The sequence below is a fragment of the Lissotriton vulgaris genome, chromosome 3_1 (genome assembly GCF_964263255.1).
Source record: "Lissotriton vulgaris chromosome 3_1, aLisVul1.2, whole genome shotgun sequence".
Classification (NCBI taxonomy): domain Eukaryota; kingdom Metazoa; phylum Chordata; class Amphibia; order Caudata; family Salamandridae; genus Lissotriton; species Lissotriton vulgaris.
Window position 1 is genome coordinate 290,931,806 of NC_141689.1, and position 26,485 is coordinate 290,958,290.

A 26,485-nucleotide genomic window follows, 5' to 3' on the forward strand; every position below is an offset into this window, starting at 1 on the left:
CATAGTAAGTTCTCACGTGCACAAAAATGTGTAAATGTAATTGGTGCAGTGCACACTTACTTTGTAAAAGCAAGAATTAATAGAACTTTTTCTTTTTTTTCGTATTTTTCATCTCAATGTGAAAAACATTTACTCATTACAGAAATGTCATTCCAATTTTTGTAGCGTTCCCTTCTCTTCCCACTTTTCTACAATATCCAGTGTGGCATTATGGCAGTCAAAAGTTTCTGAATAAGCAACCTACATCTATGTTTTTGAGTTTTTACTCACTCAGAGAAGCAATCCTACTACAGAATGCTTTGAAGCTGATTTACTCAACCTTACAATTACTAGGTCCTAGCACAGTACTATCTTATTTCATCTGACTGATATTTAGTCAGGAAGACCAGGTTTTTAGGGTAGAAAAACATAAGGTCACGGGCTATGGTTTCGTTTGCATCATTTGGGGAAGACCAATCAAGAATATGTGTAACTGTCCATAGGGTCTCTAAAATTTATTATAACAATATCCCCCGTAATGTTTTTTGTGCTGGGACCTAGCCAGGAAAGACGCCTCACATGTAAGATTTCACTGTTTACATGTGGGGGAACCAAAAAATTACCTTATTCTTTAATTGGTTATAGTTCTCATTAATGTTCTTTTTGCCGTCTAAACCTTCCTCCAAGGGCGGCACTCCAGTAAGCACCACCACTAACGGTAGTGCTTCTGGAGGCAGGTCTACGTTTGGCCTCTTGGGGATGGTCGACCTTACAGGAGCTTCACGGACAGTGACTTTGTCAGCACTAATTTGAGAGTTTTGCTTACCCTTTTGTACTCCTACGCTAGTGCTGTTTTTATCTGATGTCTGTGGTACTTTGCTTAGTGTTAGGTTTTGAGCTACCAAAGTAGGGGTCTTAATAGTTGTAGTAGCTGATAAGTCTATAATATTTGGCGGAACCTCCTTCGCAATCAGTGCTACGGGAGGGGGATCGGGAGTCTTTATTCCTCCTTTAATGTCGGTTAGTGTTTGTTCGAGGTTACCCAGTTGCTGGCCTATTTTTTGTAGCCTCTCTACCAGAGGTAATATGAATGATCTGATTAGTTTTCCGATGTTTCCCATTAAGAGGGTGCCTAATTGGTCGAGTGATGGGGGAGTAATTCAGAAGAAAGGACAGATGGGACTGGTATAGGGGGAGCAGGATTTTTTGATTTGGTACAATCCATATAATTAGATTTATGGATTCGGGGTCTATTTTCTCCTTTCTTTCTTTTTTTGGAAGGAGGTACTTTGTGCCTGGGATGTGACAGAGCTTGTATGTCACTATTAGCAGTATTGACCTCCAGAGGTGGTGATAATGACGGACCCCCAGCCGCTTGAGACATGAGTTCTGGGGAAAACAAAAGATCTATAAGAAGGTCGTTGGTTGTAACTATCGGTGAGGAGAGTTTTGTAGGAGTAGTGGGATACCGTTGCTGTTAGTGGGAGAAACTTCATTGCCAACGCTTACACAATCAGTAGGGGGTAGTGGAGACAGACCTGTTGTATGGGGCCCAATGAGGACCGCTTGTTCTTTATTAGTTCGATTGAACGACGTCTATCCGCTCGTCGTTCAGCTAAAGTGATATTTCTCTCCGTTCCCGCTAAGGTCTTTTTAAAATACTTATCCAAGGTTGCCTGTTTTTCGCTACCACCTTCCATACTAGGATTAGATTGGACCGGAGAAGTCATTTCGCCCACTTGATACACAAAATGCACTAACACAAACACATGTATTTTTGAATTGGTCAAAACAGTGAGGTGCGAAATAAATGCTTACTATGCGTGCATCACCGGGGGAGCTTAAATCGGCTTTTATCACACCAGTGAAAGTTCCCAACACACACGGATAAGAGGGGAGGACACGGGCCGGGCTCTTCCGGCCTCTGAGGACCTCAGAGGACCCGCCCTTTGCCCGGGCTTAGCCCCGGGCTGCGACCCGCGCTTGTCCCGCGTGCGCGCGTTTCGGTCGTCTCAAGTAGATCAGAGAAGTGGGGGCGGGAAGAGGACCAGCTGTGGCGAGTTGGAATCCGCACAGCCCGCTGGTCCCCGCAGTCCCGCAGGATCAGGTAGGGATCTTGGTCACAGCTACGAACTTCTTCCATGAGCGGCACCCGCGAAGCGGGTGCCACGAGAAGTTGCCTCACGGACCCAGGAGCAATTTAGGCAGTTTACACAGTCCAGCAGCAACCCGCACAGAGTTCAGGAGCTCAACACGCTCTCTCGGTGCAGGGAATCCACGGATAGAAAATTGGCTCACTCCTTTCACTGTGATGTGCGGTGGGGGCGGGAAGAGGACCAGCTGTGGCGAGTTGGAATCCGCACAGCCCGCTGGTCCTCGCAGTCACGCAGGGTCAGGTAGGGATCTTGGTCACAGCTACAAACTTCTTCCACGAGCGGCACCCGCGAAGCGGGTGCCACGAGAAGTTGCCTCACGGACCCAGGAGCAATTTAGGCAGTTTACACAGTCCAGCAGCAACCCGCACAGAGTTCAGGAGCTCAACACGCTCTCTCGGTGCAGGGAATCCACGGATAGAAAATTGGCTCACTCCTTTCACTGCGATGTGAGGTGGGGGCGGGAAGAGGACCAGCTGTGGCGAGTTGGAATCCGCACAGCCCGCTGGTCCTCGCAGTCCCGCAGGGTCAGGTAGGGATCTTGGCCACAGCTACGAAGTTCTTCCACGAGTGGCACCCACGAAGCGGGTGCCACGAGAAGTTGCCTCACGGACCCAGGAGCAATTTAGGCAGTTTACACAGTCCAGCAGCAACCCGCACAGAGTTCAGGAGCTCAACACGCTCTCTCGGTGCAGGGAATAGTACTTAGTGTGAGCAAATACAATTAGGGGTTGGCAATGAAGTTTAGACTCATAACTGAAGGTGTTTGCACACTTATGTTCAACATGTGTAAATCGTTTCGTTTGTGATAACTTTATTTCGGTCAACGACCATAAAAGCACAAGCAAAGTATGTACATACAATAAAATACATAAATAATTAAGAACCAGCGGTTAAAACATTATTAAACAATCAGTTACCAAAAGAAAAATGGCCAACATTATAATTAGTCACAATTAATCTAAGTGGACCTTCTGCGCCACATACCGTACAAAGCGGGAGACCGAGAACACAATGAGGGGGGATGTATCATATTTTAAAATTCTAACGGCTTGAGCACAATGTTTTAGTCCCAGATTTCTACATAGTGGTACCAGCCAAGCTCTCCAGATTGCGCTATAAGCAGGGCAAAAAAACAGAACATGGGCAATGTCTTCTTTGCTATTGTTGCAGGCAGGGCAGATTCCCTCCTCTTGAACTGCCCATTTGCAGGTCAGTGTCCCAAGTGGCAGGCAAACGTGCCTTAATTGTATATATAGTTTTCTTGCAGGGTGAGGTTATATTTGGTCCAGAAATTCCTCCCTACTGGGCACGAGTTTTACCTGCAAAAATTCTGAAGACAACCTGCCCATACTTGGCGAACGGTGCAGCAGACTTAGGTTGTAGTGCCTCAGAGAGGCCAGCAGCACAGTTCTCCACCTCACTGGACAACTCTCCGCCGGGGTCTCCCATATTTGGGGCATTCCTATTCGATAGGCAATAGTTTTGATATGGAGCAACCAGGGTATTTTCTTACTCTTCAACACCTTCAATACCTTTAGAAATAAGGCCCTGTTTATTTTTATGCAACCTAGAATTGGGGTGTGTGTACCTTTGATATACCCTTTCCTATTGTGTTGCCTCTTCTTTGAAAATGAAGATAAGCTATGCTATTGCAATTGTGCGTAAAATATAAATGGCATTTAACAAATGTGTCACAATGTGGAAGCTCCCATAACTTGAGAAATTCTAAAGGTCTGGAAACATGCAGTTATTGAGAAAGTATTGTCAATCTTAAGGAAAGCAGCCTTTGTATTATTATAATTATACAAGTATAATATCAAGAAATACTACACCTTTGATTTTAGACATATGTAATATTTGAGAGACACATACAAATCAAGAAACACCTAACAAGGAATCGAAACATAAGATTCAAGAAGTACCTTAGCCTTGATATATTTAGCATATATGCAAAAACATGTTACAATTTTGGACATTTTAAGCTTTGTGCAGCACCGTAATCTGAGGAACATGCTACAATCTAAAAACATATATCAAGACCGTGCACTGCAGCAGGAGCCCTCAAATGCATATTCTATATTTATAATTTCCCCTGCTATGTGTGGCTTCTGCCAAACTACTTTATTGATTATAGTACCTATTTACGGCTTCGCCTTTTTGCATTCTGAATCTAACCATGGCATGCTCATACACCTAGGATAACACTGTGCTTGCCTAACAACCAAAGGGCGACACCCCTTCAACAAAGTTTATTCAACAAAGTTTATGTTCATTGGCAATTAAGTTTATCTAACAATAGAGTAATGTATAATGTTCTCTTATATGTCATATATTGATTTATGTTCATTGAGAGGATACACCCACACACACTTGGAATTCACTGTTTTACCACTGAACACTGTTCTATATAAAAATGTCCAAATTATTAACCCCTTCGATGCTTGTGACGGAACCATTCCGTCATCAGTCACGGTTGGGCTGTGCTGATGACGGAATGGTTCCGTCACGACCACACCCATTTCAATGAGGGACAGCACAGGAGGGGAATTCTATTAGCAGCGAAGGTGTTAAACACAAGCAAGGCTTTATGCTTCATACAATTATATTTCAATAAAAAGCAAATTCCATACAATGTTATTCAAATTGCAATTATATAAGTCAATGCTGTATATGGTAAAAAAAACTCTTAGAAGCACAGTACACATCTTATCATAGTAGCTTCTCTATACCACTTTAAAATGTATACAATAACAAATATTTCAATAATTTGTTTACACTATAAACAACATTCATCATAAGTTGTCGATGCCGCGTTTCGGTGGTATCACTGTTGATTCACCCCACCTTCAACAGGACTTAGAACTATAAAACATATGTTGCATCTTAAAATCAAGAATCTTGTACTTGAAATAGGACTTAGTTGCTGCGATTCACTCACTTTTGGTTTATTCGTTGATGGTATTAGTCTTATATTTCTCAAGTGTAATAATTTATCCACTTAATCTCACTTTCTTTATGCCCGCTTATCGCCGGGTCCTGATTACCCTATTTATGGTTCTACGATGAGATATTCCACGTAAACAGGGCCCACTCTATTTTGCCTTTGTTATTCCTGTTTCCGGAGGACCTTCTTTTCTTTTTGTCCAAAAGATTATCATATAAGAAATGACTGGGCGTTTTGAATTGTGTCCTCCCTCATGTTCTTCTAGTAAAATGTACCTGTCCTTGTGATCAAAGAAAAACATGTGTGTTCAGTGGTAAAACTGTGAATTGCAAGTGTGTGTGGGTATATCCTGAGAATTAACAGAAGTCAATGGATGAAATATATGAGAAGAGTGTGTGACACAGAAGAGACCCTTTGTTTTTTGTTATTTTAATTGACCCTGTCCCTTTTGGTTTTAAGGGTATCCCTCCTGTAGTTTGTGGAGATACATTTAAAAATCGACTGTGGTAGCACTCCTAGGGCCCGATGTAGGTAAATCTACATTTACCACTTCATAAATACCGAATCATACCGAATCGGTATTTATGAAGTGGTAAATTAGAGGGGGGAGATGTAGGTATTTCAGATTCGGTAAATACCGAATCTGTAAGATTCGGTATTTACCGATTTTGTAAATACCGATTCGGTATCCCCCATTGCTTCCTATGGGCCTTGAAGCCCATAGGAATCAATGGGCATTACCGAATCGGTAATTACCGATTCGGTAATTACCGATTTGTGCAAGGGTGCAGGGGGTGTCACTTTGACACCCTCCAGCACCCCAAAAAAAGGCATGTGAGCCATGTGGCACACAGACATGCCCTAAGGGCATGTCTGTCTGTCACATGGCATAGGTGTGCATGCACACATGTGCATGCACACCTGGATTCGGTATTTTAACACCCAATTGGATTGGGTGTTAAAATACTGAATCTGAAGGGCCTGTGGGACTGAAAGTAGTCCCACCTACATCCCAAATTTTAAAAAAATCGGTAAAATTACCGATTCGGTATTTTTGCGATTCGGTAATTTTACCGAATCGGTAAAATACCGAATCGGACAAAAAAAGGTCCCCTACATCTCAGTAGGCCAAATACCGGTCGGAAACGGCCGAAATCGGCCGTTTCCGACCGGTATTTGGTACCTACATCGGGCCCTAAGTAGCATAAAACTTTTCAGAGGTGTTTGTCTTGAGTAAGGCTGCCCTCAGCAGCACGTGGTACAAAAGGGGGTGGTGATGGACGGGGCATCTGAATCAATCAAACACTCACACCCAGTCAAAAGATCTGGGTTTAATCCATCACCGTTCTTTAGCCCACTCTGCCACCCCAGTTCAGACATGACTATATGCAAATCAGTCTGACCCAGTGCCTCATGGGAACAGTACAGCCCGAACTGCCGAGCCATGTCTTACCTGGACCGGAAACAAGCTTCCGAGGACCGGTTTCTGGCATTCCAGCCGTCTTCAGCCCGGCTTGCTTGAATCCAGTGGCAAAGTGAGCAAGGAACTCAGGTCTGAGCATACCCTGCGACACTTATGGCGGCCCTCAGCAGCACAGCATAGTATTATCACTTTATTTTCAATCTTCATTTAATAGTGAAATATTGACACATTTTAAGTGATCTAATCTCTTTTCATTTAAACACTTAGAGTTTTACTAGGGTACATTTCTGACATCATGTTGTTTGACTTCCCTTAAAGGTCCTCAGAGAAACTCAACCTCGTTAGGTTGTGCTGACATTTGGTGCTGCAGAACAATTCAAATAGCAAAATACTTAATAGCTCTTCCAGGAAGGGATCAAATTCTCATTGTAGGCCACTGGCTCTCTTCAACGTGGCCACATTTTCAACAAAGTCCCTGCTCATAAGGTGGTTTCCTTAGTGATTTTTCCTTTGTAACCAAGGAGCATCATATGTAGCCTTATGTCAGGTCTGCATTAGTTGTCGTCTGTAGTGTGTTCACCCCTTTTTCCCCGCATATTTGAAATGCAGATAAGTGCATTTTCCAATAGCTAACCTATTTAGCCATATTAAAGGTTTTTCCTTCAGGTGGTGCACCAATCGTTTTCAATCAGGAACTGTAGTGCCCAATAGTACAATATTATATTGCCCCCAGTAGAGATCTATACTATCCTAGACCAGGGGACTTAAGTCAGCTTCTAGTACTTGGAAGAATGTATCTGAGACTGTTGGACCTGGCCCTTTCTGCAGGATGATCCCCAATTTATTTACCTTCTCTCCTCCATTTTTGCTGAATTCGTTTTTGTTGCTTCTAGGACTCGTTGCACTTTACCACTGCAAACAAGTGCTTGTGCTCTATGCCTAAAACATGGTAACATTGGTTTATACAAACTTGACATATTTAATTTACTTAGTCCCTAGCAAAGCACACTACATATGCCCATGGTCTGTGAATCTAATGCTAGGGGGCCTAAAGCACTGATTGTGATACCCACTAAAGAAGCCCTTTAAACATGTATCAGGGCTGCCATTGCAGAGCCAATGTGCACAGTTTTAACTTACCCTGTCAACCTGGCAAAATAAACATTTGCCAGGCCCAACCCTTCCCTTTGATACATATAAGTGACCCCTAAGGTAGGCCCTAGACAGCTCCAAGGGCAGGGTACAATGTATTTGAAATATTAGACATGTACCTTTAAGTTTTACATGTCTTTGTTCTGAAAAACTCTTAAATTTGTTTTTCACTACTGTAAGGCCTATGTCTCCTGTAGGATCAAATTAGAGTTGCCCTATTACATTTTATAAGAGTAATTTCTAAATGGGAAGATATATTTTGTTCATGCTTGGTGTCTCTGGAATCCTAATTTAAAATGCTGACTTATGGTGAAGTTGGATTTCAATTACAAGTTTGAAAATGCCACTTTTACAAAGCTATTCAAAGGAGGGGATTGGCCCAGCAAGGTTGGGGAAGGAAGGCAGGGCCGATTGTTGCTAAACAAAGAAGATGAGCCTTCACAACCACTTAGTTTGAACAATTATTTTAAATGGAAATAAACGCAAATTAATCCGTTATTCCTAGCCTTTGACTTAGGCTACTTTAGTATTTAATTATTCAACATTTTTATAAAGAGAAGGACATGTAATCAACTCAACAGAGAATACATTTTGATGATGTCCTGCTAGAAATACACAAAGCAACTAAACAGATAACAAATCAATTATACCATTTACAGAAAAAAATATACACAAAAATCACAAATCTTATCAACAACAACAACTATAGGGAGTAGTGATCTAATCAACTACCTGACGAAAACAGTTGAAACATGATGAAACCATTCTTGCGTGTTTACACAGTTCATAACACAAAAAAATATGCAACTGTTATGAGTACAATTACAAATTGATGCAAAGATTTCTTGTCATTCGAGAATCAAGCTGTACTTAATCTAGTGGCCGACGCGTTTCAAGTCTCGGTTTTTGGAATTACCGGACTCTCATCAGGGCTGGATGAGTCTTTAGGAAGTAAGCCAACTGTTTACAAGAAAAAACAAAAAAACTGATTGGAACTAATCTTCCCAGACAGTCTATAACACAAGGCAGTTATTTAAACGTAAAAGAATACTTCATACCTGGTCGGTGACCAGCGAGAGTTATGCGTCTCAAGTTCAGCGTTTATGCAGTGCTCACCTGTAATTAACAAGGTGACAGAGGCTAAGTCGGTTTAAGGACAATCTGGATGCCCAACGCAGGTTTAGTAATAGGCGGGGTTTACCTAGTGTAGGCTTACGCGGGGTAAACCGTCTCCAATTCTCCGTGCTCAAAGGGACAACGTGGCAAGTTGTCCCTTTGACTCAGTCTGGCTCCCCTGCCACAGGAGCCAGACGTCGTCTATGTACCTCAACCACTGTAGTATCTTGTCAGAAAAAGGATTGTTGTTAAAAATGAATTTCTCCTCGTACTGGGCCATATAAAGTACAGCCATTTCCGGCGCATAAGGACAGCCCATGGCTGTCCCTTTGACCTGTACAAAAAACTCATTTTCAAACTTGAAATAATTCATACGGAGGGAAATTTCAACCAAAGAGAGTATGAATGAAGTGGGCACCCTATGGGGTCTTTCTCTGGAGTCAAGATATACCTCAATCACCTCAAGTGCCTCGTCCTGAGGGATTTGGGTATATAATGACGTAACGTCCATTGTTGCCATTAGCTGTGTCTCATTGTCCCGCACCTACCTAACTTGTGATACAAATTCATTATTCACTCATGTAAGTACTGGCTTGTTGAGCGCTTCATGCGCCCCTCAGCAGTCACATGTAACTTTTTTAACGTTAGGCTTTGTTTTTTAATATTCTTCACCAGAGTCGATGTAAAACTTGCCACGTTGTCCCTTTGAGCACGGAGAATTGGAGACGGTTTACCCCGCGTGAGCCTACACTAGGTAAACCCCGCCTATTACTAAACCTGCGTTGGGCATCCAGATTGTCCTTAAACCGACTTAGCCTCTGTCACCTTGTTAATTACAGGTGAGCACTGCATAAACGCTGAACTTGAGACGCATAACTCTCGCTGGTCACCGACCAGGTATGAAGTATTCTTTTACGTTTAAATAACTGCCTTGTGTTATAGACTGTCTGGGAAGATTAGTTCCAATCAGTTTTTTTGTTTTTTCTTGTAAACAGTTGGCTTACTTCCTAAAGACTCATCCAGCCCTGATGAGAGTCCGGTAATTCCAAAAACCGAGACTTGAAACGCGTCGGCCACTAGATTAAGTACAGCTTGATTCTCGAATGACAAGAAATCTTTGCATCAATTTGTAATTGTACTCATAACAGTTGCATATTTTTTTGTGTTATGAACTGTGTAAACACGCAAGAATGGTTTCATCATGTTTCAACTGTTTTCGTCAGGTAGTTGATTAGATCACTACTCCCTATAGTTGTTGTTGTTGATAAGATTTGTGATTTTTGTGTATATTTTTTTCTGTAAATGGTATAATTGATTTGTTATCTGTTTAGTTGCTTTGTGTATTTCTAGCAGGACATCATCAAAATGTATTCTCTGTTGAGTTGATTACATGTCCTTCTCTTTATAAAAATGTTGAATAATTAAATACTAAAGTAGCCTAAGTCAAAGGCTAGGAATAACGGATTAATTTGCGTTTATTTCCATTTAAAATAATTGTTCAAACTAAGTGGTTGTGAAGGCTCATCTTCTTTGTTTAGCAACTTTTACAAAGCTGGCATTTTCTTGCCTCAGCAATTTTGTCCATGCAGCCTGTCTCTGGTCACATGACTGGGTGTAGTTGACAGTTGGGCTTGGTGTATTCCTCTTAGTCAGCCTCACTGTTGTGATGATCATAAACACGAAGCAAACACTCCAGGTACGGTTGACACATGTTTATTAGTTACAATGCAGACCAACCATATCCAGCATCCTGTGCCTCCAGTTCCTTGCCTCAACTGTCATCCTGGAACCCCTGGAGTGTTCTATGAGGACGGATTCCAGCATGGAATACTTAATGTTATCAGTGCTGACAAGATTACACATACCCTTAAAGTATACATAACACACACACACAATGGAAGCTCAGGTGTGACTTGATGTGCTATCACTGGAAGCATTGGACGAAGGAGTTGGGCCTAGCCTCACTTACATCTGAACAGGCTGTGTCTTGTCTACACAGAAAGGACTGCATGCCTCTTGTAGTTAGTCTGGACCCAGAGCAGGGAGGGCAGGGCAGCTGTGGACTTCAAAAAGGCATGCCTATAACAGTTTCTCCCCACTTCAAAGACACAACTGTGTGTAAAAGAAAGATCTTATAAACCACTTCACCTAACTTATACACCACCACTTCAGTACACATCTGGACCTGTGTGTACTCTCTGTATACTCTGCTAGGAAAATGGACTGCTGCTGACAGACTGTACTTTGATTGGCTCTTGCTTTGCTGTGGTGATCTTCTGCCTGCAGTGATCTTACCTGAGCGAGAAGGACTGGACCTACATCTCTTGAACCCAGAACCCAGAGTGACTCCAAGGCCAAGTTAGCTGGCCTCCTGATCTGAAGCCTCAGGGACATAACATGCTTCCAACAACCTTATAGCTGCACCTAGACTCTGCCAGCTGTGACTCTACCCGGCCAGGTAGTGCCACTCCTGTCCTCGACCTTTGAAAATGGGCTTAAGTTGCTTTGCCAGCCTTTGTGGATCCAGTGGAACTGAGGCGGTGCCTGCCATGTTGTATTTTGAAACACAGGGGGGTACCATAGGTACCCCCCATGTGCACCCCCACCCCTTGACCCTGGGGGCCCGCAACGGGCCCCCAAAGCATGGACCGTATGCCTTTTCGTGGTGGCATTGGCGCCACGGAAAGGCATTCCCCTCAGCCCATCCTAATATGGCTGGCAATGTCTGATAAACACAGCCACCATATTAGACTTTTTGCACCGCTGTCGCAAGGCGACTACAGCGGAAAAGCCGCGGACGGTCCTCCCATCCGCCACGGTCCCCCCCGCCATTGTAATATGGCGGAGGAAATAGGTGGCGGACAGGCAAGGATAGCGGACGGATCGCCACCGCCTGCATGACGGTGGCGATCCGTCCGCCATCCTAATCTGCCCCTTAGTTTACTGAAAGGCGCATGTAGGCGTTGCTCAGTTGTATACCAGACCGCCCAAAAGGAAAAACTAACATGTTACATGTTCCTTTTCATGATTTACTATTGATTAAACTGCAACCAACTTTGCTCCAAAATGTTGAAGATATGTCGATGGTCTGCGTGGTAAGCAAACTATTAAAGCAGGCAGCTGAAAAATGGAACAAAGGGAAGCTTCCTCTAAGATGCTGACTCCATTGCTTAGATAAAACCGAGAAAAACTATCTCGTAAGATGCTGACTCCTTTGCTTTGATAAAAGCGAGATAAACTATCTCAAGTGATAAGCAGCTCTTCCACCCATACCAGGACTTATTTTATTACTGCACAATAGATGTCGCGCTCGGGTGTAGCTTCAGCTACATACAAAACTAGCTAATAAATTTCTAAATGTGACCTAGTCGCCTGGAAGAGGGGTGGATCGTAGAGCCTGTCAATGGGAACTCACTGGTTTTCAACATGTCTATTTGTTACATAGATTTTCCTTATCCGCTTATCTGTCTATTTACGTTGAGGCGCGATGTATAACTCACCTTCACCCTACCATCCTCTTCCTAACCGCTAACACTATAATTAATGGTCTAGGAAAATAAATAGAGCATGATGTTGCTCTCCACATTTCTGAAGGCAAGCAGTATTGCTATTAACAATTTTGATGCTACTGTTTATCAACCTCGAAACAATGAAATACAGAGTCAGCCTGTCAGCAATAGAACTTCGGACACGCAAAGTACCAGCAATGCTTACGAATGTTTAATCTACTGTGCTTTTTTCCGGCTCGAATATCCTTAGCAACAGTGAGGGCACAATAGTGGTAATAAAAAAAATTCATTCAATACTGAAATGCAGAACTTGATGTGTTTTTCATAAGAAATATAGAGTGACAGATTGTAGTGTTATCAACCTGGGCGATATAGTGTAAATGAAGCAACCAACATGGGACAGTAAATATCAAATTGGTTGATACATATGCATGCACAATGCTTTTGTGAGCACTATGACGCTGCCAGCACTGGCTGCTTCTAGCGCTTTTTAAAAATTGTTGGTGAGGGACGAGGGAGAAGCCATCTACCCCTATATGTTTTACTCCCTCAAAGATGCCTTCTGCCAGCAATTTGAAACACGCATTTACAATGCAATAGGTCTCACATTTAACTGAGTTTAAGCTATTGTAAATGACAATGCCTTTTATTTATGTCTTAAAAACTAAAACAAAAATAAAAGGCATTTCTTATTTGCAATGTCAATAGCTCAAACTCGCGTACCTGCGAGACCTACTGCATTGCAAATGCTTGTTCTACCGTATTATCAAGGCTCTCTAACACCACGACAATGTTGTACCTTGATCGCAATACGTAACACTTTATGCAAAACTTGTGATAAATGTAGACCCTTACAGAAAATCTGCCAGTCCACCATGAGGGCTGAGGTCCCAGACCTCCACCATATTTAGAGAACCCAACCTACATAGAGGGCATCTCTGTATGTAAAAGGCTGCAAAGATGGCTGCTGTTACAACACTAAACTTTTGCCAAGCAGGTGCCCAGTTTAGAGCGCCTGTTTGGGAAACTTTAATGTTAAAAGAAAACAAAGTTCTAAAGTGAGAGTATGTTTTCTCTGCAGAAGAGACAAGTGACCCGCCAAGCAAGTGAGGGGTGGTTTTCCCTGAGCATAGAGGCCATTTTATATTTCTTTCCCGGGTCTGCCATGCTTCACTGATGCATGGTGGTGCTCCCAACATGCACTGTAGACTTTTGAATACATACTAAAATGTCTTTAAAGTGAAGATTTATCTATGGTGATAAGCGAATCTTAAATAGCAACACTGATAATAGTGCCACAGTAATATAGCATGTCTTAATTTCCATATAAAATACAACCATGGTATTAATAACTTTCATAACAGCAGCAGCTTTGCCAACTTATGTGCCACCTGGTGATCATAAACTGTCTTCAAAATGGCTGTCACACCTCCTGCCAAATTTGATGTGGCTGACCTCCATAGCTGGCAAGGATGTTAGGGTTTCCACACCAAAGGTGGGCAGATTTGCCAAGTGGTCTGTGTTTATGACAACCAAAACCTTAAACACGCTTTCTGAAAGGGCAACAGCACAGGAATAACGACTGAATGAATGGCGAGATGAATTTATTACTGGACAGTTCACAGATATCAAGATCCTTGGCCTAGAAAGTACCTGTTTAACATATTTGCCTCCACCCTCTGTAGACCCCTACTGCTTAGGTGTAAAATTGCGTGAAATTGCTTATCAAGTTATATGCAGACAAGAAATCCCACGGTGAACTTTGAAACTTTATGTTTCACTTCGAAGCAGCCATCAGCAGTGTTAGAAATCGGGTTTCAGGATGGCTAGGGTATGCACCTCAGCCAGGCAGAACCCACCACACTAGTCAGGGTAAGGGAGTTACACACCCAAAGTTTTCCCCGCTCACCCCCTTGGTAGCTTGGAAGAGCAGTCAGGCTTATCCCAGAGGCAAGGTGTAAAGAGTTTGTGCAACACACACACCAGTGAGACTCAACATACACCACAATAAGAAACTCCACATATGGTTATAGAAAAATATCCTGTGTATTATATATAAAACATACGGACCACAATTATTTGGTATCATACGTATAGACCACAAATCACATAAACCACTTTGCTACTAGGCAATTGTCATAACAGAACATATCACAAATCCTTTTTGCCAACAAGGCAGTTGTCCTAAACATTTATTGCAAATACGGCAATACTCATAATATTAGGGCCCCAAATTCCATTATGGGACAGATAGCCTTATATTATTGAAAAAAGAAATACACAGTATTTCACAATCAGGACATGTCACACACACCGGTACACGTCCTACCTTTCACATACACTTCACTCTGCCCATGGGGTGCCTTGGGCTTACCTTAGGGGTGCCTTACATGTAAGGAAAGGGAAGGTTTGGGTTTGGCAAGTGGGTGCACTTGCCAGGTCACATGGCAGTTTACAACTACACGCACATACACTACAGTGGTAGGTCTGAGACACATTTACAGGGCTATTCATGTGGGTGGCAGAACCAGTGCTGCAATCCCACTAGTAGCATTTGATTTACAGGCCCTGGCACACTTAGTGCACTTTACTAGAGACTTATCAGTAAATCAAATAAGCCAATCTTGGATAACCAATCATATTTGCAATTTATACAGAGTGCATTTGCACTTTAGCACTCATCAGTGGTGGTAAATTGCCCAGAATCATATAGCCAACAAAAACAGGATCAGAAAAAAAGGAGGCAAAAGGCAAAAAGTTTGGGGATGAACCAGTCAAAAGAGCCAGGTCTAACAAGCTGTGTATAGCCCAATCTATACGTTAGAAATGAACTAACATATTGTGGCTAAAACACTGATCACTGCAGCTGTGCCCCACTTAGAGGTAGTTCTTAGGCAGCAAAAGTGTATATATAAATGCGGTATTACTATAATATATCTCGTATCGCTGTTGCCATTACCTATCACACAAAAGCAGTATTTGTCTGTGATATGACCACTCTGGCACACAACATTCTTTAATGATGATGAAGCACTATTCCCACATCGTTCTAAGGTGTGGAGGACCTTTCCTAATTTGACTTGTCCTCCTGAAATTAACCTACGGAATGTTACTAGAAGATGTATTTCCGCAGTAATTTAGAATATGGGGGTCAGCAGCGGAAAGAAGCTTAGAAGATGCTTCACTAGCTCATCGTGGGTTTCATGTTCTATCTCCAAACGTAGCTGTCTTTTCACAAGCTGGTATATCGATGATGGAATTAACGAGCAATTGCTGAAGTGGTTTGCATTGTTCATCTCAGGTCACACCCACTATACTAAACTGGCATCCTTTATGTTACCCACCTCACACGTGGAGCACCACAGAGATCAGCTTCATGGTCAAGCCTGTCAGTGGCTAAATGTTTTTCTTCAGCTACATCCCCAGCAAGTCAAAGGTAGATTGCATATCTGTACCGAATGTTCACAGCTACAAACCCAAACTATAGGACAATATATAAGACCTAAAAGGCTACCTAATCAGGGAGGGATGTCAGCAAACCAACTCTGCCTACCTACAAACTGGGCTTGGTAACCCCAGAACCTCTTCCACCTGCTTATTTCCTGCCTACAAATCTGTAGCCGGGGTGAGACTACTGGTTATGGCAAAGGGACTTGCATAGGACAGACAACCCACTCCCAAAGCAGTATCTCGGTGCTAGAGCAGATCTAGGAGGTTAGTAAGCAGATCTTGAGAAAAGTTTTCAGCAGTGTTTGAACTTCCCAAAATCAGAGCTAGATAAAGAGGAAGACGGTTCCTATGATGGGGGCTAGATAGGAAAACGAACAACATTCATATCAGGAGGGAAGGATGCAGAGAGGATTTAAAAGAGGTTTATCCTTAGACCACAGATTTCTGCTCAGACAATACCAGAAAAGTCTGACTCGGAAGTAGGAGGGGCCGATCCCAAGGAGTGATTTGTGAGTGAGACATAGGAGCTTAAACACTTTCTTATTGACAACTAATGTACTGCTCCTAAAGTAGGTATAGAGGGGGAGATGGGTGGAAGCTTCCACACTAACGGAGGCGCAGCATTTTATAGAAAAGTCTCACTGGCCGCCTGCAGATGTGCATTCCAGTAGTCCTGGTGGCTCATAATGAGGACCTGGATCAATATTTTCCTGGAACTCATGGGAAGCCAAAGAAACTCTTGTTAAAGAAAATGCAAAGTTTAAGTTAAGTTATTTTTTGCATAGCTACTAAAACAGTTGCAACACATTAAAACAATCAATAAAACCATTGATACACGCCAATAAAACAATTAATACACACAGTAAAGTCCAGTGTGATGCATTCATGTCTGGTGATAGCACCTAGCAGGTGTCGAGCAAATAAAATGTAATACATCATATGAGCTCTTTTTTTTTTTTTTGCTACAGTCTAATTAAAAAGAGCAGCTGTTAGAAAGGGGGTCTCTAGTTGGCAGATGTAGGTACCTTTGACCAAACAGGGACCCTTGCTTTTAGTCAGGGTAAGGGGGATACACACGGTAGATAACCCCTGCTCACCCTCTTGGTAGCTTGGCACGAGCAGACAGGCTTATCCCAAAGGCAATGTGTAAAGTATTTGTACCAACACTCACAGTAACACAGTGAAAACACCACAAATGGACACCACACCAGTTTAGAAAAATAAAACATCTTTATCTAAACTACATGCAGATACTCAGTAGAATGTCTTTAAAAGGGTTGTTGCAAAAATAAGCTTGTAGATGGGAAATGCAACACTTTACTTCGATGCGTAACGCAGAACATAAAAAGGGTTGTATAGAAGGTGATGTGTCGACTATTCCTGTGCTCCGGTTACTAGGCGATAAAATGGCATCTTTGATGCGATCCGACAACGTGGCGGTGAAGCGCGCACGCCCGACAGCTGTGCGGTGAAATCAGTGTCCTGAGCCGCGACAGGCCCTGCGACATGCTTGTCCTGTGATGCGACGGCGATTAGCGGCGGCACGCTTCCTCAGCGATGCAACGTGCCCTGCGACATGCTTCTCCGGTGATGCATCGGCAAGCAGTGGCGGCACGCTTCCTCAGCGATGCGACGGCAGCTGATGTGGCGGCGACACGCTTCTCCCTCGTAGCGTGGCACTTCCAGCTCCCAACAGCAAGAGCCTCACACACAGTTACAGGCACCTCCTGGTAGGTCGGAACTCCCAGCAAGGAAGTTCATGGAAGCTGGGGGTGAAGTTCTTTTGTTCCTGGGATTTTAAAAACAGGAGGCCAGCTCTTCTCAGGCATTGGAGACTTTTCCTCAGATGGACACAGCACACAGCAAAGTCCTTCCTCAAGCAGGGGACACAGCACACAGCAAAGTCTCTTTGCCCTCTCCTCAGTAGAAACAGCAAGCTGCAGGACAAGCCCAGACAAGGGCAGTACTTCTCCTTAGTCTCTTCAGCTGTCCTCTTTGGCAACAGGTTCATCTTGATCATGAAGTAGTCTGATTTACAGGGGTTTCAGCTCTCATATTTATACCCCAAAAGTCTTTGTTCTCTATTTGTGAGGGGTCCTGGACCCAGTCCAAACCATTTCTGGGTGCACTCTGCCAGTGCACAACTTCTTCCTTTGTGGGTCAGGGACTTCGGACACACCGCAGGAGGTGGAGCCAGCATTGTGGAAGGAAGGCACAGCCCTATTCAGGTCCAGGTTCTACTCCTCCCACCACTCCAAATGCAGAGCGGCCTATTCAGCCTAGTGCTGACTCACCCAGACTCCTGGAGCCACCCCAGCCCCTGTCATTCTCAAACCAGACAGTCAATCCACAAACAGGCAGAGGCACACAGAAAGGTTGAACAAGAAAATAGCTACTTTCTAAAAGTGCAGATTTCAAACACAGAAATTAAAAACCATCCTTCCTAAAAGTTATTAAATTCTGAGTGCAGGGATACCAGACTCCAAGTTCCTATCTCACTCCTATGGGAAAATATGCTGGTAATGTGTTACACAGCATTCCCGATTCTGTCCTATGGGCACGATAGCCTTTCAATAGTTAAAAACGAGATGGGCCGTATTTCACTATCAGGACATGTTACACACACTAGTACATGTGCTACCTTTCACATACACTGCACCCTGCCCAGGGGTGTACCTTGGGCCTACCATAGGGGTATCCTATCTGTAAGGAAAGGGAAGGGAAGGGTAAAGCCTGGCCAGTGGGTACACTGACCAGGCTGACATGGCAGTTAAACTGTTCACAGGCACTGCAGTGGCAGGTCTGAGACCTGTTTTCAGCGGTACTCATGTGGGTGACACAATCAGTACTGCAAGCCCACTAGTAGTAGTTGAGTTACCAGCCCTGGCACACTTAGTGCACTTTACTAAGGACCTACTGGTAAGATAAATATGCCAATCATGGATAACCAATCACTATAACAATTTACACAGAGAGCATATGCACTTTAGCACTGATCAGCAGTGGTAAAGTGCCCAGAATTCAAAAGCCAACAACCACAGGTTAGGAAAAAATAGGAGGAAGAAGCAAAAAGTTTGGGGATAACCCTGCAAAAAGGGCCATTTCCAACAGCAACATTGTCAAATTATGAGCCAGTTACTTTGCACTCAGCCTGATACTCACAATGAAGTACAGCACAGCGTATACATGCTTGAAAGTAAAGCCTAGCAGGAAAGGGGCAGCCAGAATATGATTCATTGAGACACGTTTTGTTGTTGCTGCAAGGCTATTTAAAAAGAGCAGCATTTTTATTTAAAAACTGGCCTCTTCCCATTCAGTCTGATGCCAGGTCTTTGCCAGGTGCTCATGGTGCAGGAGTAAAGAAAAGGAAGAACGAAAAAAGAGAAGGACTCTCAGTTTGCATCCCCGACATGATGTACTCAGCCTCTGTGGAGTCAATAAGTCTTCAATTATATTTTAGATTGAGTTGATTAATCAAATTGCCACGTGTGGGATTTAGAACCTTCTGGAGAGTTACTTTAATGATGTTATAAGTATGAAGATTTTCCTTTAAGAGTCTCCTGGAATCAAGTTTTTAAAAAAAAACTTTATTTATCATGTTTTATCAAACATTGAAATGGGCTCACACTTTTTACATAACATAGTCAATGCATGGTACATACACAGAGCAGCATTATTAATCTTGCACATATATATTGATCATCACATACGGCCTAATCAAGGTGAAAATAATATTGCTGAGCGTGTTGCGAATTAGCCCTCTCACACCTTCCAGTGTCTTGCCGTGACATGGAGCATAGGGAGTTCTATGCCAGACATGTGAGAGCCCCACCCGGCACCCCTCCAGGTCAGCTGTATACAAAATTCGCACTCCAGGCAGTCAGAGTTTCCCACTGCCATGCTGTACTCAAGTGGCATCCTCCTGGGTATCTTGCGGCGACGGTTCCTGGTCACCTTCGCAGTGCTCCCTAAGGTAGGACAGCAGTGGCTCCCAAATTTCCCGGGGGCAGGATGTAACCGGCAACAGTTCTGCATAGGTTGTTAATTGATCTTTACTATATACAAAATCGTGTAGCCAGTCTTTGAACTTGGGGGCCCTCCCCCTGCCCCATCTGCATGCCACCCTCTGCTTGGCCAGCAGTAAACTCAGAGCAGTGAATTTTCGATGTATCTTAGGGATGTCCACTGTATCCCCCAGCAATGCAAGCAGAGGGGAGAATGGGAGGGGTAATGTGATCATTTCTGATAATGCATCTAGTACCTCCCGCCAGTAACCCTGAACATGCGCGCATGCCCATGCCAGATGTATGAAGTCGCCTCCCTCTTGGTGGCATCTTAGGCAGCAGTCATCATTCTGTAGTTTATATTTACAGAGCAGTGTGGGAGTGTAGTAGGTTCTGTGCAAGAACTTGAAATGTATAATGCATAAAGAAAAACCAAAGGGAATGATGGACGGAGCGTTGACAATACAAACACTCACCCCCAGTCCACTGATCCGGAATCAAGCTTCCCAGGACCGGTTTCTGGCATTACAGACGTCTTCAGCCGGGCTTGCTTGAATCCAGTGGCAAAGTGAGCAAGGGACTCACGTCTGAGCATGCCCTGCCAACTTAGGGCGAACAAAGAAAAACCAAAGGGGATGATGGACGGAGCGTTGACAATACAAACACTCACCCCCGTCAACTGATCTGGGTTTAATCCATCACTGTTCTTTAGCTCACTCTGCCACCCCAGTTCAGACATGGCCATATGCAAATCAGTCTGACCCTGTTCCTCATGGGAACAGTCCAGTCCGAACTGCCAAGCCATGTCTTCCCTGGACCGGAATGAAGCTTCCCAGGATCGGTTTCTGGCATTACAGCCGTCTTCAGCCGGGCTTGCTTGAATCCAGTGGCAAAGTGAGCAAGGGACTCACGTCTGAGCATACCCTGCCAACTTAGGGCGAACAAAGAAAAACCAAAGGGATGATGGACGGAGCGTTGACAATACAAACACTCACCCCCAGTCAACTGTTCTGGGTTTAATCCATCACCATTCTTTAGCTCACTCTGCCACCCCAGTTCAGACATGGCCATATGCAAATCAGTCTGACCCTGTGCCTCATGGGAACAGTCCAGCCCGAACTGCCAAGCCATGTCTTCCCTGGACCGGAATCAAGCTTCCCAGGACCGGTTTCTGGCATTACAGCCGTCTTCAGCCGGGCTTGCTTGAATCCAGTGGCAAAGTGAGCAAGGGACTCACGTCTGAGCTTACCCTGCCAACTTAGGGCGAACAAAGAAAAACCAAAGGGGATGATGGACGGAGCGTTGACAATCCAAACACTCACCCCCAGTCAACTGATCTGGGTTTAATCCATCACCGTTCTTTAGCTCACTCCACCACCCCAGTTCAGACATGGCCATATGCAAATCAGTCTGACCCTGTGCCTCATGGGAGCAGTCCAGCCCGAACTGCCAAGCCATGTCTTCCCTGGACCGGAATCAAGCTTCCCAGGACCGGTTTCTGGCATTACAGCCTTCTTCAGCCGGGCTTGCTTGAATCCAGTGGCAAAGTGAGCAAGAGCTTTTAGACACACCTCCCGCCACAAGTTCTAGAATTGCGAACTTTAGAGTCGGGAGCTACGTTCGAATCTCGGCGTCAACTCAACATCCTGTGATTCCAGGCAAATCGCTTTGTCTCCCCGTGCCTACCACAAATAAATGTGTTCTTCTGTAATGTAAATTGTGGTCATGCCATGTTGTCTAGTTTGCGCTATATAATATTGCAAGGAAAAATAAAGTAGGAAACTCTAGTTCACACACTACTGAACACGCACTCTTAAGTGCATCAGCAGTGCACTGTGAATCGGAGCGTTTCACAGGCCTGTCACAGATAAGAAATGCTATCTAAACGAAATCCTACAAAACAATATACTACTGGCCGGCAGCAATTTATACCCTGACAACGTCGGGACGGGCTGCTTGTGGTATCAACAAAGTAAATACATGAGCACATAAAAGTCTAACAAAAGGACTCCTTGAGCCTCATAAACAAAACCTAATGGAAATTTAAATGGAAAAATGCATTTATTAAATGACACAGCCTTGAAGGAAGGTATATGAAAAAAATGTTAAGCCATAAACAAAGTCTGAGAACCAATGGCTCAATAGGACGGGCCCAGAACCCTCTCTACCTGTACATCTTATTTGACTTTATTGAAGAATTGATTACATTGTCTTTCAGAAAACTAGACCTGCCTGTAGCTAGGCTTAGAAGGAATCATAATTCTGAATCGCTGACAGCCCTTAAAAGAATTATATATTTTAATGAGTGTGCATTTTCCTCTGCTTTCACAGAGAGTCAAGTGAAATTTTTGTCGCCATTCTGCATTTGATGGTAGTGGTGTGTGACTCTTCCAAAGGTTTGGAGATGAGGTGATTTATTACGTTTTTCGAAAAAGGCCATTATTACGAGTCTGATTAATTATAATGTAATGCTGTGTTGTACAAACTGACCTTTCACCATAGACATGGGACTATACTATGCAAACAGTAGATTCTGCTTTTTTTGTAATAGAGAATTGAGCTAACCAATTTGGTTTCAACCTCTGTTCAATAAAAGATTTTGGAGAAGATGTACAATAGAGGAAATGGATTGTGGATAATTGCAAAATATTTGACACATATATTGCTTATGAACCATGTTATTTAACTATGTTAGGAAAATAAATTATATGATTAACTATTGTAGAAGAATATGTGAGAAAATTAAAGTTTTCTGCTATTTAGGCTGCTCACTTAACAGGAAAAGGAACAAACAAGTTTGGTTAAACATTTTAATCTCATTTGTGTACATTTGAAAAATGGAGAAAAACATATTTTCCCAATTCTAATTCTGCAAGAATGAAAAAGTCTGATTGAATTTATTTATTTTTCGGTTGTCTACAGGGCTACTCTACCTGGGCTGTCAGCGCTAATTATGGAGGAACACACCCAAAGAGATCAGATCTCATAGTATAGTAAAATAAACAGTAAAAAAAATAATTACATTACAATAGAACAAATTAAATTAAGCAAATGACTTTGAGGGGTATATGCGGGAGAACTGTCTAACTTTGGAGGAGGGGATTAAGGGACTGGACAACGGGTATTCGATGGGATGTGGACCAGAGGAGGTTCTGAGAAGAGTGAAGTGGAAAGAAGGTGAGGGGCTAGGTAGATATAGAGATGGTGGTGAAAGGGGAAAGCAAAGCAGACCGAGAGGGGGGCAGGGAGAAGAGAAGAGGGCTGCTAAAGATAAGATAGGTTTGAAGGATAAGTAGAAAAGAGGCAGAAGAAGGAGGGTCGGGTAAAGAGGATCAGTGAAGTGGCAGGAAGGAGGCTGGTGTGACAGGGAGGGGTGAGGAAAGAAAAGGAAATGGGTTAGAAGGAAGGTATTGTTTTACCAAGGGGGTCATACTGCTCCAGGTTTAGCCAGGGTGTAAAACCTATGATTACAGCAAACTGTATTTGCTCTGTGTCTTATTACTACAACAGTGTTGCAAATGTATTTGGCCAATTTTGTGCAAAACTTTACATAAAATAGCCTTGGAATTATACCACTCAAGACACCTGTTTCCTTGAAGGGCATGTGAAAAAAATATGTAGGTAAACGTTCTCTATTGCTGTATTTTTAAAGACTTTGAACAGCCTATCTTCTTTAAAAGTAATGGGATAGAAGTCTCTAATGCCTATTGAACTTTGGAATCTTTGCTAGTCTCTGATGAGCGTCATGCGGGGACTATAGTGAATATTTCCATGTTCACCCTGTGAAGGGCTAAATGAAGTCTTCACCCTTATTATAACGCACACCTTTCCCACTGCTTTGCAGAGCACTGAAAGGTTAGATTTAGTGAGTGAGAATTAGATTACTGAAATGTTGGAAGCTCCCCCGAAATAATAGCGGCACAGAGGGCAAAACATGGTTGATTAAAGACTCTTCCTCAAACATTCCAAAGTCTGTCTGTGCTCCTCACAATTTTATTTTATTATATATTTTTGTAATTGATTTTTACAAGATGATACAACCCTAGACAACTCCCCCACCCCCACACGATAAAATACATATAGAAGTATCCATAACCGATAAGTATAAAAATCTGACTGTCAATTGAGTTAGGTAACTAACAATAATACTTTGGATTCAATCTAATCTATACCAAAATGTGATAATTCATCATAGAGAAAATATTATAAGACATAAACATCTGAAAAGAAATAAAGGAACTATTTGTCTATGAACGTTTCAGATTACATAGTCTAGATCACCCCATAAGTGATAAGTGCAATTTATATATTTGTTTCAATCATCAACATCATTAACAATACCACAATCTTAGTCCCTTCTATCTAGTACATAGAACAATTCATGCAGATACTCCTTTCTTCTGTATTATACCCGATTAAATACATCCACAAACGGCACCAGCCAAATAGTTAAAATCACCTCTTAAAGTGAGATGTATAATTTTAAGAATTCGATTTAGGAACCAACAATGATAATTGTTTGCAAATTCTCAATCCCTCCTTTCTGGCCCAAAGGCCGTTTCTTGCATAGATTGCTTTTTCCAAATTATAAACTGTTAGCAGACGTGTTAACCATTGTTGAAACGATGGGGATACACACCCATAAAATGGAAATAGAGATGTTTAACAAGGCAGCTCCCTCCTCCATACACCAATTCTTTTGGACTCCCAAGAAAAAATTCCAGGAGGGGTTATGTCTATATTTAGAAATAATTTATCTCTAAAGAAATTATTAATTTCGGCAATAGCCGGGAGAAGAAAGCAACATGTAGCAAACATTTGTACTGCATCTGCCTCATAAAGCTCACAAAGTGGATAGTACGTTCCCTTCCCATCCCCTCATTTCGCAATTCGATATGGAGTGTAATATGGGAAGAAACAGGTCTCATAAAACTGAACCTGAAGGCTTGCAGTCATTAGAATGGTTTGCACCATTAGAAAGGCTTGTTGAAAAAGCCAAGTCCGTAATCTGTAATTCCTTTTGCCATTTTAAGAATATTTTTCCAAATCGTCCTTCATGAATTTATTAATAAAATTATAAACTAAACCAATTCGGGGAGGTTTTAACTGAACCAGTTTCTCCACAAGGTTATTTTTAAAAACCTGGCTGGCCTGCTCCCCCGCACCCCCCTGTAACTGCAAAAAAATCCTGATTTGTAGAAACTTAAAAAAAATCTTTCAGAGTGAGATTAAAACTTATTCTAAATTGATTGTAAGAGATAATGCTGTGAGCTGAATAAACACATTTATATTTATTAATCCCAGCCTTAAACCATTGGTTCATATATACATCAGAAAACGTTTCTTATAGATTCTGAATGTCTAAGGTAGAGATATAGAAGTTTAGTCTGCCTATATCTAACAATCGGCGCACAGATGCCCAAACTTTATGGGCGGCCACAAGACTCTTAAAGCGGAACTTTTTATAGTACCAGAAATCCAACAGCCACCATAGGCACCCCCAGACCTCCGCACCGCTTAATAGCTCGTAGGGAGAAGGTGAATTGTATTGTATTGTATTATAGTGTATTTTGTAAAGCGCACAGCTGCCCCAACGGGCCGTCCCGGTGCTGTATAACGCTGTGGAACCCTTCCTGGCTCTTCCTGTGAGATGCCCCTCCTGGGCACCCCCAAGGTGAAACCAGGCATCCCAGTGTTGTTGGGGCTGTTGTGGAGATTAAGCAAGCTATTGCCCAGAGTTGCAGCGTGGGACCCATGATTAGAGTAGGCGTTGAGGCAAGAATTATCGAGTCCATGGACATTGAGCTTAAGACCCTGCCGCGTCGGGACTTGAACTCTGGTTCCGGGCTTGATCTCTGCTTCAGCGTCTGCAGCTCTAACTAGTGAGCCACACTTCTCAGGACATCACTGGGGCGTTCCTGAAAGAGTACTGTACAATGTGCTAAAGACGTCGCCCAATAATATATTTTAAGATTAGGTAAACTAAACTTGCTTCTCCCAATTTAATTTACAAAAAATCCACCAGTTTTTAGAATGTTGTGATAGCATCATAGCCCTTCTCCAGGCTATACCAGTTGGAACAAGTCCTCTCACCCTCTATAGGCCTGTGTCTGAGTTTTGAGTGGATTACCTGGGGAAAGTAAATTAAGTATAGATCTTGGCTGTGGGCTATAATTCACAATTTTCAATCATGATGGTAAGAGTAGAGAAGTGTCATACCTCAATCCTGACAAACAGTTATCACAGTTATGAACTGTCAGCCATGGCAGTCTTTTATAAGATAATATGACTTGTCCAGAATCTTCTGTACAAGTTCCATAGCAAGTCTATTACCAAGTCCTCCAGGTTTCAAGTTCACCAACTAATTGACCTACCACATCTCCTCCCTCTTCTTCCCCTGCTGAGGCATACTGCTTTCTGAGTCATTGAAAGACTCTTGTCATGGATTAAGTCCATGTCAAGCATCAAATGGGGTCTCGCACTGGTGGAAGAGATGGGCAGTCACAGCCGTTCTTGCGTTCTTTGTGGCAGCCTTGCAGAGCAGAAGACACGCATCAAGTATGTGCAAAAAACCTCAATGAGGGATTGCCCTGAGCTGCCCATTCCCATGCCTGCAACAAGAGAACCCTATATTCATTCAAACTACTCACTCCACCCACTCCATGTCCACTCATTACACATTATGTCGATGAAACAAGGCATATCAAAGGGCAGCACTTTATGGGGAAACTGCAAGGGGGAAAGAATCAGGT

At 42.9% G+C, this 26,485-nt stretch overlaps 1 protein-coding gene across 1 annotated transcript in view; it reads right to left on the reverse strand.

The window, feature by feature from the left end:
• Window positions 1-26,485, reverse strand: part of ALPK2 (alpha kinase 2) — a 618,993-nt gene that overhangs the window by 99,651 nt on the left and 492,857 nt on the right. The gene's annotated exons all lie outside the window — the stretch shown is intronic.